Consider the following 12087-nt stretch of genomic DNA (forward strand, 5'->3'; position numbering starts at 1 on the left):
TATTTTTAGGAAGTGCCTTAGAAATAGCTGAAGATGTGAGATACCAAATGGATGTTACTGGTGGGTGACTGGGTTCAGTGAGACGCTGTGTGGGTTCTCTGAGCATGAGAAGACTGTCATTTCTTGTCCTGATCTCACTCAAATGTTTTGCAATGTGGGTTTTGGCCTTCACTCAACAAAGCACTTACGCATTTGATTACCCTGATGTCGGCTAACATCACCTGAAATATGTTGCATCACTTTAATGTGAAAAATAAAGCACACCTTGTTGAGTCATGACAGGCTCTGTTCTTACTGAGGCAGTAATGCAGAGCTGAATTGATAGCTGATTTTTCCCCTCCTCTTGTTAAAATTGTTACTTGCTAAAAGAAGTGTTGGTAGAAGATCATGTTCTTTATCTTGTATTTCCATCTGTTTGATAGCTGTTGTCATTTGGGAACTGGTTTGGGGGCATTGTTTCTTGGCTTCTCTGTACCTGTTTGCTTCTGTCTTTTGGTTTCAAGCCCTTTGGGGGCAGGACTGTCTTTTCAGTATGACTGTGCCTACAACTGCAACCTCCAGCCTTGGTGTGGTACAATTCTGCTCTTCTAGGAATGAAGCAGACCCCGTTCCATGCTCAAGATGTCTATTCAGGCTGCCTCTTCCTTCTTACCTCCATGTTTTGCATGTATGCAGCTTTCTGGGTCTCGATGGGAGTGCTGGGAAGAAATGTGCATGCCAAGGAGACCTGGGGAAGGATCTTGTTCTCTGGCCACAAAAGGGGTGAACTGCCTTTTGCTGTGGTTCATTGCTCTCAGAGAAGGACACAGAAGGGTGCCCTCACATACGAATGTATCTTCAAACACCTGTGTGTGCTGTTCACAGTCTACTCTTGCTGCAGACAGCAGCTGGTAAGGAGTTTCTAAAACCCGGGGGTTGTCTCTGCCAAAGCCTGCAACTTCTCCGTGCGCATTTTGGTGCAAGAGCTAACAACAGATTAAAACTTTTAATTGTTATTTCTGCAATGGGATTGCAAGTTCATTTGTGGAGCCAGTTGGTGTATGTCATGAAATCTGATTGATTGAACAGTTAATCCTTGAAAGCTTCCCTTTGAAATGTTGCCAAGGTCAATCAGGGATAGTGCCCATATACATGTATACGTGTCATGGAAATTACCTATTTTGCCACTTTTATCTACCCCCATGTAGCTGCAAACATGCAGAATTTTCTGGTCTTCTCTTACATAACGTGAACTTCCCTCAGAGCACTGTTTTTAGTGATCCACGTTCAGCTCGGTGCTCATGGAATACGGAAAAACATTTAATTTTGAATGAAATGATCAGAAAATTATAATATTCCTTATAAAATTGTATTTTCATCAGTTCTGAACTGCCTGTGGAAAAGGTACTATTGTGAAGAACTTGGGGAAGTCTGTTAATCCCACGTTTTCTACAAGGGGTGAATTGTGGCTTGAATGTTGTAAGTTGTCATTTACATAAATGGGCCACACCAGAGATGTTAGCAGTGCTACAAGATGTGCCTTGTGAATCCCATGCTACTTAAGAAAGATGAGATATTTTGGTTCAGGGGAATAAAAACTGCATGTTGCTGATGTACTGGAAGGTAAATAGAAACTTTTATACTTTTCTGATGCACCTCATGTAGACAATAGAGAGCTTATATCATCTCAGTGTTTGGCCTGAGACACCACTCTGGTGATTTTACTTCTTTTGGTCATTAATGGTCATTAGTTAAATAATAATTAATTTGGTTATTAATATTTTTTTGATCAATATTTTTTTTACCACCGCTACGTTTGTTTTATGTCAAACTTTGCAGGAAAACAGGTAATTCTTGGAAAAGCCTATTCAATGCTTACTTCCAATGCTGTTAGAAATTAAAATTCCTTTGCAGTGATTCCTAGGCACCAATGTCCAGTTATGCTTCTCTAAAACAGGATGAGTGACCTCCTGAGACCTTGTCACAGTATGCAAGTTTTCCTAGGTGACTCTGGCGAATAGATAACCTGTTGTGTCAGATCCTTGGTCAGCTCTCGTGTCTGAACAGAGCCAAGGTCTGTGTACCCTTCCTGGCTATGTGAAGAGATGATCCTTGTGCTGTGGATGGCATTCTGTGCTGCATTCCAGGAACGTGGCTGGTCTTGACAGCTGTCACATATCACAGATATCCACCGAGCTGTTCCTATGAAGCAGCAAGAAGCACACAAGAAAATTTCCATAACTCATTCACCTTAATGTGATCTAATAAAATGTGCCGTTTCATAAGACGGAGGGAAAACTTGCCAACAAACAAACTAATCAGCACAGAACTGGGCAGGAAAATTATGCAGGAAAATTATGAAACTGGTCAGAATGAAAATCCCCATCCTTCGCTAAACTTTATGGCTGAGATGTATCCCTCTCTGTCCCGAGGGGGCTTGCTTTGGGAAATTGTTATGTCTTGGTCTTATTGCTGTTCTTCTAGTGAAGATACAGTAAAATCAGCAGCTGGTCTACTGTAATAATGCACTTGGAATCAAAATGTGCCAGAAAAATTGCAATGCAATATGGGGTGTTCTGACCAAATGTATTTTTGTAGGACCATTCTGCAGTATTTTCTGTACTGATCTTGTTCTGCTGGTTTCAGAAATTGAGTTTTTCAAGCTATGACAAAACATAATTCTCAGCCTTTAGGTAACTAGGAAATTAGGGGGAAAAAAATCCCCAGCTCATTTTAATTACGTGGGAATTGCTGTACTCCCCCCTTTTTTCTTTCTTTTCTTGTAACAAGTATGGCATACTGCTCGGGGGAAATCGTCTTTGAATTACTTTTACCACAATCCAAAATCATGCATGATTTAGAGAGAGCAATAGCTGAACAGCAGTCCACATTGTAATGGTAAAGGAAAAGACATAAAATGCAGTCAAAGATATCAGTGAAGGCACCGCTGCCAACTGTGAAGAGCACCTGGCTAGGTATTAAAGGACACAAATATGATCCCCTTACTGAGCAGTATTTTATAGACTGGAGTTCACAGCCAAAGAAAACAGCTTTTGGAGCTTTTAGGTGTCCATAAACAGCTAGATAAACACTGGGAGCCAGAACAAGGGATAAACAAGGTAGCTGAGTATCAGCTTGCCACATTGCCTTTTGGAGCTCCCCAGATATCCAACTGAACTTGGAGTGTATTTACTCTTTGGGGTTGCCATTGCTTTCCATGATTCCTGGAGGTGGTGTCCCTAAGGTTGGAGAGAGGGTCAATGGAGCAATGTCATCATATAAACTCAAGCTGTGTCCTGTCATCTGCATAATTGCTGGGATTGCATCGTTGACCATATTTCATGTGAGTTGGCAGTGACTCCTAGCCTGTAGTCAGGATGGGGATTTGGAAGAAGAGCTGCACCTATGGTCTCTGATCTCCCTCTTGTAGTTGCTGCCAGCATTCAAAGCATTGCAAACAGGTTTCATAAACAAATCTCATTAAATGTTTTTAGACAGAGGAAGGCACATAGCCATAAATAGAAAATTGATAAGTGGGCAACCGTTAAAAATAGCTCATTAAGAAATGGCAAGTGGAGAAATAATATGAATATGATAGCATAAAGAATATTCTACACACATACTCGAAGCCGTTAGCGGTTGCCAAAAACTCTGATGAAGTGAATGAAGAGCAAATGGGTTGTATTTCAAACACATACCATTACACTGAGCAACAGTAACATTTTATTGCTTCAGTCACATTTTTTGACTGAAGTAATAAAATTTGTAAAATATAAAGAAAAACACAGGATTTATCTATCCCTCCTGTCCTGTTCCCTCCCCCCACCTTTCCTTATTTCAAATTCAAACCAGATCTCATGGTTAAAAGTACGACACTCAGGTTATGGAGATGTTTAAAAATTGCTTGACAGATTCAAAGAAACATGCAGTTCTGTACACAACCAGAGCAATAAGAAATATTTTTCCACATGAATTTTAGCATTATGGCTTATGCCTGGTAAAGCTAGAGAATAAACTAGTACAGAGCTGGTTTCAGCTGCAGGTCCTACCAAGCCCTGAGAGCATCTTTTTGTCTTGTCCACTAGACGTAGCCAGGGGGATAAAGAACAAGGCACACACAGCTGGTCACCTGTTAAAACTTTTTGGTCAGTATTTTAATTTTGGTCTGTATTTTACTCAGGTTATTACAAACGACTACATTAAATTACCTTATTCAAACTGAGCTCCTTTGCAGATATTGTTGTATGCCATTGCCTCATAAAGTGGAAACTACTTTTCTGGATGTAGTCATGTATTACCCATAAACGTTTATGTAGTCGTCTGTTTGAAAATCCATGTGTTTTAAAATAGCAGAGAATCTGCAATGTATTCCAAAACTGTGGACAAGTCTCAGAGTATTAGATTGTCTGTATGCTTGTATTTTCCTTTGTGGCTAAGCATTATTGTTACATTGCTGGTGAACATTGAAATAACAACTGATCTCATAGTTCATGTAATTATAATTTATGTGCATTTGATTTCTGTTGTCCACAGACAAAACTTTTATACAGTCTTGCATGTGTCCATTAACCTTTCTCTGCTGCTGCTGCTTTCTCTGAAAAAAGATCTAAGAACTAAGATCCTTTGTTCTCTAGGTTCTTTCTTCAGGTCTTTTCCCAGGGATGGTGAACAGGCTGCTGCATCAGTGCTCGCATGCACCATGTTCTCTGCTGGTTGGGATATGAAGCACTCGGTCTTGTGGCAGGGGTGCATGTAGTTAACAGCTGGGTGTTGCCTCTAGTTTAGGTGCCGTGGACGTATGCTGTGACAGGAGGCTCCCAGAATGTATTTGTGAAGTCCTAAGTAGCCACAAATTTGTTTAAAATTAGCTTGTATTTACAGAGTGCCTTATGACCCTTGAGACTAGCTAACCTCAGTGTTTTACTGAGGTGTTGTCCTGATTTGGCTCTGAGATGCAAGAACTTACTCAATCCTGAACTAAGAGGAAGTTTTTGTGTTGGGGCTGGGGTTGAGGCATCAGTGTCTTGCTCTTTCTCCTTGACTATAGCTTTGTAACAGAAGTGTTCAGCTGTGTGATCTATGTTGACACTGTGGTAAAACAGAAAGGCTAGGCTAATGAAGGATCGATAGAGAGCGTCATAACCATTGTAAAAAACATGAACAAATCTGATGTGAAACTACCTATATATACACCTCTCTTGATTTCCACTAAAAAGCTTCAGTAGTAGCACTAAACATGAGCCAGATCCATGGAGGTTTTCACCTGGTGCTCTGTTGCTGACTCCCTCTTGTTCTCTGTTGAAACTCAGGAAGTACTTTGTATTTTATTTGCATGCTGACATAATGTTGGTTTTTTTTTTGTTCGTTTTGTTTTGTTTTACTCAGATCAGTGGTGATCTTGAAATGTATATTTTAATGTGTGTAACTGTGTGTGCAGCCAAAAAAGAGTATGTGAAAACTCCTTGCAGATGCCCTGTGACTTCATTCACACTTCAGTGATTAATTGAAATGGGTAATTCTTTTAGAAAGGTAGTGTATGTTTTCCTTGTTAATCTATGTGCTAATCTGTGTTTCTTTGACAACTTAATAAGCAAGGGGGTTATGCTGTGGCTGTAAACCAGACAAACCATAAACAGACCGCTACCTAATGAAATTCCACTTCTATTCATCTTGCTTTCTTTCAGACCAAACTAGCGCGCATCATGTTCTTGCTTTGAAGCGTAGCATTTGTTGTACATCTGACTTTCTCTCCAACTGGCAAGAGTGTTTCATAACTTCATTTCATTTTGAAGCTGTAAATATTTGGATTTATGAAGGAAATTTGAATTTGAGAAATTCAGAGTACAGTGTGGAAAACAAATGTTATTTTCATTTTTTTTTTTTTTATTTTTTTTTTAAGTATATATATTTTTTTCTGTGCTAGTGCTTGTATTATGAAGGTTTTACAAAAGCAATTGCTACTACCTTGGCTTGTACAAGGTCCTTTCAAAGAAAGGAGTGATCCCTGCCTGTTTTTCAAAAGAACAAGTATATTCATACTGAAAAAAAAATAAAAAAAGATTAAAAAAATATATATTATTTTTACATCCTGAGCTGCCTCTATAAGACACCTCAGCCCAGGGTATTCCCTGTTGTGTTTGCCACTCTATCCATGGCTACCTGATGCTAGACAGGTAGGACTCTAATTATATATATATAATGTATATATATATACACACACACGTATATTTGCTTCTGAGATACTGCTAGCACTGAGATCTAATTTAGCAGCCTTGAGCTCACTGCAGAAGCTGTGAACCTGCAGCTAAAAGTGAGGGGTCCCTACCTGAAGACGTCTCAGCTGTCTTTCCTGAGCATGCTACTGTAATGCAAAATACTTGTATGGTGCAGCTCTGTGCCCTGTGAATATGTTGGTTCTTCTTCCTTTGTGAACTAATTAATAACTGAAGGAAGATTTGCTCAAGCACTCTCTGAATTTGCACGCTTACGGAGAGCCCACCCCTACAAATGGTAGATCAGTAGGATTCAAGTCAGGCTCTAAAACTTTATCAAGGAGAAGCAAATTGTGACCAGTGAAGGATCAAATTGTCTTGGTGTCAGATTTTCAATATGAGGTGAACTTTGAATGAAGCCTGTGGCAACTATAAGAAGGCAACAGTTAGAAATTATAAAGAGTAGCCACACTCACAAAGAAAATATTAATTTATGATGCTCACAGGAGAGACATCTGCAGGGAGATTTATTTTTCAGCAGGGAAGGCTATCTGTAAACAATTTCAAAGATGCACTTCTGCATCAGCAATGCCTATCTTTTTATTTTCCTTGTATTTTAAACAACCCATTTATTTAGTCCACTGTAAGAAAAATCCCTGCAACATCTATTTGCTGCATGTCATTATGTGGTATTATTATCCTGGGGTAATTTGTCCTTTCCATGACACTGAACACTTCTCTCTGCCCTGCAAACACTTGGTGTTTTCATACTTCTCTGAAACACAAAAATGTTGTTTTCAGCTGCATCTGCTTACATAAAGTTAACTTCTGCAAGTACGTCTTCCACTTTCTTGAATTGCATTTGTATTTCCAGGTATTTAAATTCTGAGGGACACTAAGCTTCTGCAAGGTGCTCCTGTTTTTAACCCCTTAATCCACGATTTGCTTTCTTTCATTGACAAATGCAGATTCCTGTTGTTTAACAAGGCTTTGCAGAGTGATTTACATGATCTGCTCTGCAGGGCCTGTGGATGGAGGCTGGTCCTGGGCTGGTGTACATGAGCAGGGCTGTGAGCAGGATGTTTGCCTCCTCGCTTGCCCAGCCCGCTGTGCCCCACCTCTCCCACCTTTGCCATGGGGCTAGGAGCCTGGCTTCCTGCCGCAGGGTGCAGCGAGATGGTGATCTCCTGCCTGTCTCTGGGCTAAACCATTGTCATTGGCGGGTTGTGTTTTTCTTGGAGCAGCCCTGCTGTTTTTTCTGCTCTTTGGCCAGTAATTGGTAGGGTTGGGGGTTACCTGCTCCTCAGCCAGGGCAGTTGTCCTGTTACTGCTGCATCTGCATCAGTTAAATTAGGCTGCTCCTCAAATGCACTGCTAATAAAAGGAGGAGTGCAGTGTGGAGGGTATGGAAAATGTGTGCTTATATAGTGATTATATTTCAGTCTACATATGCATGCCTTTAGGATCAGGACCTGCAGCGCAACTCATGTAATTCATAAAGAATACTTCAAGCTAAGGATTCAGCTAAGAGAAAAACATGTTCAGCTAGAATAAACTCTTGCCATGACAATTGTTGGCACAGCTAAGTAGTCCCCTGTTCATAATAGCAGTATCCTTTCCCTTTACAGCATCCAATTAAATAGAAGTAAAGCGATCCCTCTATTACCGCGTCGTAATCTGATGAACTGAATAGTAGAGTCATGTCTATTTTCAGAAGCTTTGTTGCTAAAAACAGATCAGCGCGCTGTGGACTGCTTTAGCCTTTCCCAAAGTGACAGCATTTCGTTAGAAATAGCTTGCTGGGCCCTCTTGCCTGGCTCCCCATTGTAGTGCCCTGGTGTGAGAAAGCAGACAGCTGGGGGAGCTGGGTGTTTTGAAGGTTACGATCACAGCAGTTTCGTAAGCGCTTAATTTCAGTTCTCTTCTGGCTGCGCCGGGGACAGGTGCGGTCCGGTTCTGATTTCACTGATCTTAATTTCTTATCTGACCTGGTAGTCAATCAAGGGCATGAGAGAGGAGCGAGAGAAAGCGGGAGAGGAACAGCCTGAGACGGGCGGGCAGCGAGAGCGCGGCGCTGAGCATCTGCCTGTCCTCAGCCAGGAGCCGGCAGAGCCGCCTGTCATTCAGCGCGGCTCTGTGTACCGACGCTGCCCTGTGCAAAATGGATTTCTGAGTGTTAACCATCGTGTTCTTCTCTTCCAAAGGGTCTTCTGTAGGATTTCATTTGCAGAGCACAGAGGGCAATATCTAGGGTAATTCCAGGGCTTAGTGGCTGTGATCTTTTGTCAACTCTACTTGTGAGTGAAATTAAACTTGGTATGAGCACCCACAATCTGAGCTTGTGCAACACAATTCCCGGCCAATGAGTGAAAAATCATAAACCTGACAAGTATTTATGATGGAAAAGAATGAGATGTCATATTATAACAGGAATATATTCATTAAACCTATCATTTTCACAGAAACGAAGAATTCCCTCTTCAGTAAAAGGCTTTGAGTAGGTTTATAAAGTCAGCTATTCTTTTATGAGATGCAACTCTTTCATGCTAAAGCACAGTATGTTTACATTCAGGTCAGTATTTTCCAAGGGAAGAAGTTACGAAAACAGCTAAGTTAACGGGATGTTACAGTAGCCCCGCCCTGTTTTTGAGAGGATATTGGACAATATCTGTATCAGCTTATTGCGGCAGGGGTCATACCTGTTAAATACATATGAAAACGATCCACCTGGCATGGTAAACCTGCTGCCCAGCTCGCTGCCTGGGAAGGAGTCCTGGCTTCTCTTTTCCAGAGGCTCTGCCTTTCAGGAATTAGGTTATCATGCTGTGGTCACAGCCTCACGAGGTAACCTTTATAACCGGTGAGATGTGGACCAACGTTTGACGAGACGGATGCGGGGTGAGAGGTGGCTCGATGGTCTGTGTGACCTAACGCGCTAATGTGGACGGGCAGGTAAGATGCACCAAGGGGGGAAAAAAGATCGGAGTGGGAGCAAAGTTCATCCCTCTTTGCACCAGGTAAACGTCAGGAACCTCTGTCCAAGAATAACTGGGCTGGTGTTGCAGGTTGAGCTGGTGCCTGCTGCTGCCAGAGGTGAGCCTGCTCCATTCCCAGCCCAGTGGGTGGTAAAGCTGCCTCGTGCAGGCACCCAGTCCCTCGTGTCTTCCTTGCAGTATGCAGTGGAGGCAGCTTTGGTCTCCTTTCACTGCCCTGGCTCCACATGCTCCTGAGAGTTCTGCAATTTTTTTTTTTTTTTTGCCATTGTCATTATTTTTCTTGTTAGCATTGAAAATGCCTTTTTATGAATTAAATAGTTCTTGTAATGCATGGGCTAAGGCAATTTTCAAATTTTCAGGGAGCTGATGCTCACTTTTGCCCCAGCATATTTTCAGATGCAACAGAGATACCAGTTTTTAGGTATGCTGGTTCTTGTTCTTAGATAACCTTAAACTATTCCACACGTGGTCTAGGAGTGTAAAGGGTGGAAAAAGCATGGTATAGGGGCTGAGGAGAGGTGGAGGCTCTTACTGCTTAAAACTACTACCATATAGTTTCTTTCAGCAGATGCCAACTGAGTGCCAGAGAAGCATGGATTGGTTTTGAAAGGTGTATGTACTTGTGTGGCAATGCTTCACGGATTTTAACATGCAATACCTGTAAAACATAACAAATAATCTGGACAAGGTTGGGTGTGTGGCATTTGAGACTCCACGTTCAGAAAGTCACTGTGTACCTCTAATATTTTAACAAAATACACATTTAAACCTATTTTGTAATTTGGGTGAAATAAAACCTACCCAGCATAACTAAGAATGTTAACTCCTAGATGCATCTGCTTACAAATAACCTCAGCTTTATTTGAAGCATTAGCACTAAAGACCCTTTCAGTATAATTCATTCACCAGTATCATAAAGAAAAATGACGTCTTGAAAACATAAAATTACAGATGATTGAGAAATTGTAGCTAAAACTGTGAAAATCTATTTTTTAAAGTGGAGTTAAAATCTGTTGTGCAAATGTATCTTTTTTTTTTTTTTTTTTTTTTTTTTTTTTCCACTTAAAAATAATGGAAACCTTTAGACCAAATGTAAAGCTCTCGAGACAGGAGAAGTTGCATTGTGAGAGAGCGGAGTCTAATAAGTGTTAATTCTCCCTATATTATATTAATCTTGGTTGCCCATGGGCCACATTAGGGTTGATCTGTGAGAATATTCGTGTTTCTTATCCAGTCACACAAAAAGTAGGACCGTGTGCCTCCAAAAGTAATCTGGACCTTGGTCCTCCACATGGTTACTCCTTGAAGTACAAATCTGTTGTCACCCTTACATCATCCTTACGGGGTGGAGATATCAAAATGCAAACCCCTACCTGTTCCCCAGTTCCTGAACTTTTTGAAGGCTGGCAGTAATGCAGCTTCATGTTCAATGAGGTGGTCACTGGATAGCCCAGGTAGTGTTGACAAGGTCCATCACAACTTACAAACATAATTCTGTTAAAAGCCTTCAGCCAGGTGAGCTTGGAAACAGACCAAGCATTATCAATCAGGGAAACAGAGGGAAATATGTGTGATCCCTGCTCAAGGGACCCACTCAGATGGGGTCAAATTAACCTGAGGGCATGTGTGGTGGAGGTGGGTGAGGATGGCAGGCATCCTTCTACTTCCCAGCAGGGAGAGCACGCCTCCCAACAGCTTTCTGCTACCTATAGGGCACCTCTGCTCTTTCCTCTCGCGATACCTTGTGGAAGATGACACAAGGAGGCTATTTGTAAAAGCCACTACTAATGAGCAGAGGGCTGGTGAGTAAAGGGCCTACTTGCTGTCTGTGCCAAGACCTTGAGACAAGCTGTTGGGGTGGACTTGTGCTGTAGTTGTTCTTTGGAAAAAGTCTAAAGCACTGCAGCAGCTCCTTCCACAGCCAGATGGCTTTAGAAGAAGCCTAATTTAAATATATATTTTTAAAGCCTTTCCAATGGGACAAGCTCTGTCTACCTCCAGGGCTTGCCAAGAGCTTGCCAAGGGTATTTCTCCATGTGCCAGAACCACTTTGAGAGACAGGTGCAATGTCTGTGAGCCTGGGGAACGTGTAACCACCCAGTTGGTTATCGCCAAAAGGTGGCAGCGTGTACATCTGCTTTTCCATATAGCCCATGCTGCTGGTTAATACCAGATAGCTGAGATTTAGGTGCAGCAGGATCAGGGCAGCAGCAACTGAGGTTGGATTGAATAACGACAGCATGCCCATGTTTGCTTTGTCTTGATGTTGGTCAGCCCAAGTGAGGATAAATAGGCAGACAAACAGATTAATGTTACTGATGGGCTGCGAGAAGCTGCCCACATCTATATTTCATCTCCTTGTGATGGCCCCAGGCTTACCCCTAGGTCAGGGCACTTCCACACCTGGGGACTCAAAGTCCGGGGCTACACATGTGAGGCTGCCCAGAAACCAGGGTGCAGGTAGTGCTGTGCCATGAAATGCAAAGCAAAGCTCTGAAGTTAGGCCTGACATTAAATACAGCTCATGTGTACCCCAATGCAAGTAGATCTCCTCTCTTCCATGGCAAGCCTCCACAGAGAAAAAATAAAAAACACAGCCATAGACTTCTGTTTTAGCTTTACCATAAACCATTCTCCATGTGGTAAAATGTCTGAGTGTCTTTAGCTTTTGCCTCATTTTTGGTTATCATATGAAATAAAAAAATATTTAGCCAGCTTGAGTGAATTCTTTTATCTCTCCTTAGAGGATAAACTTTTGTCAGAGTCCCTTAATGTTTTTCCTTTGGAGAAATATTCGGTAAGATTGCTCTGTTGCCCTTTTAATTTCCTTCTACCTTTTTCTGAACTGTTCTGTTGCCCCAAGGTAACACGTTAATTAAATTAGGATGAAAACTTTATGT

General features: G+C 41.6%; 1 protein-coding gene across 7 annotated transcripts in view; it reads left to right on the plus strand.

Annotated features, from left to right (window-relative positions):
• Positions 1–12087, plus strand: part of LOC311435831 (uncharacterized protein) — a 235908-nt gene that overhangs the window by 62979 nt on the left and 160842 nt on the right. Inside the window, exon 5 of one of the 7 annotated variants that reach the window (XR_014692427.1) lies at positions 10–276. The exons of the other annotated variants lie outside the window; for them this stretch is intronic. The gene's annotated coding sequence lies outside the window, so the exon portion shown is untranslated. Of the gene's footprint in view, positions 1–9; positions 277–12087 lie in introns of those variants that run through there. 7 annotated transcript variants of the gene reach the window in all.

This window comes from Aythya ferina (assembly GCF_964211825.1).
Source record: "Aythya ferina genome assembly, chromosome: 4".
In the NCBI taxonomy this organism is placed as follows: domain Eukaryota; kingdom Metazoa; phylum Chordata; class Aves; order Anseriformes; family Anatidae; genus Aythya; species Aythya ferina.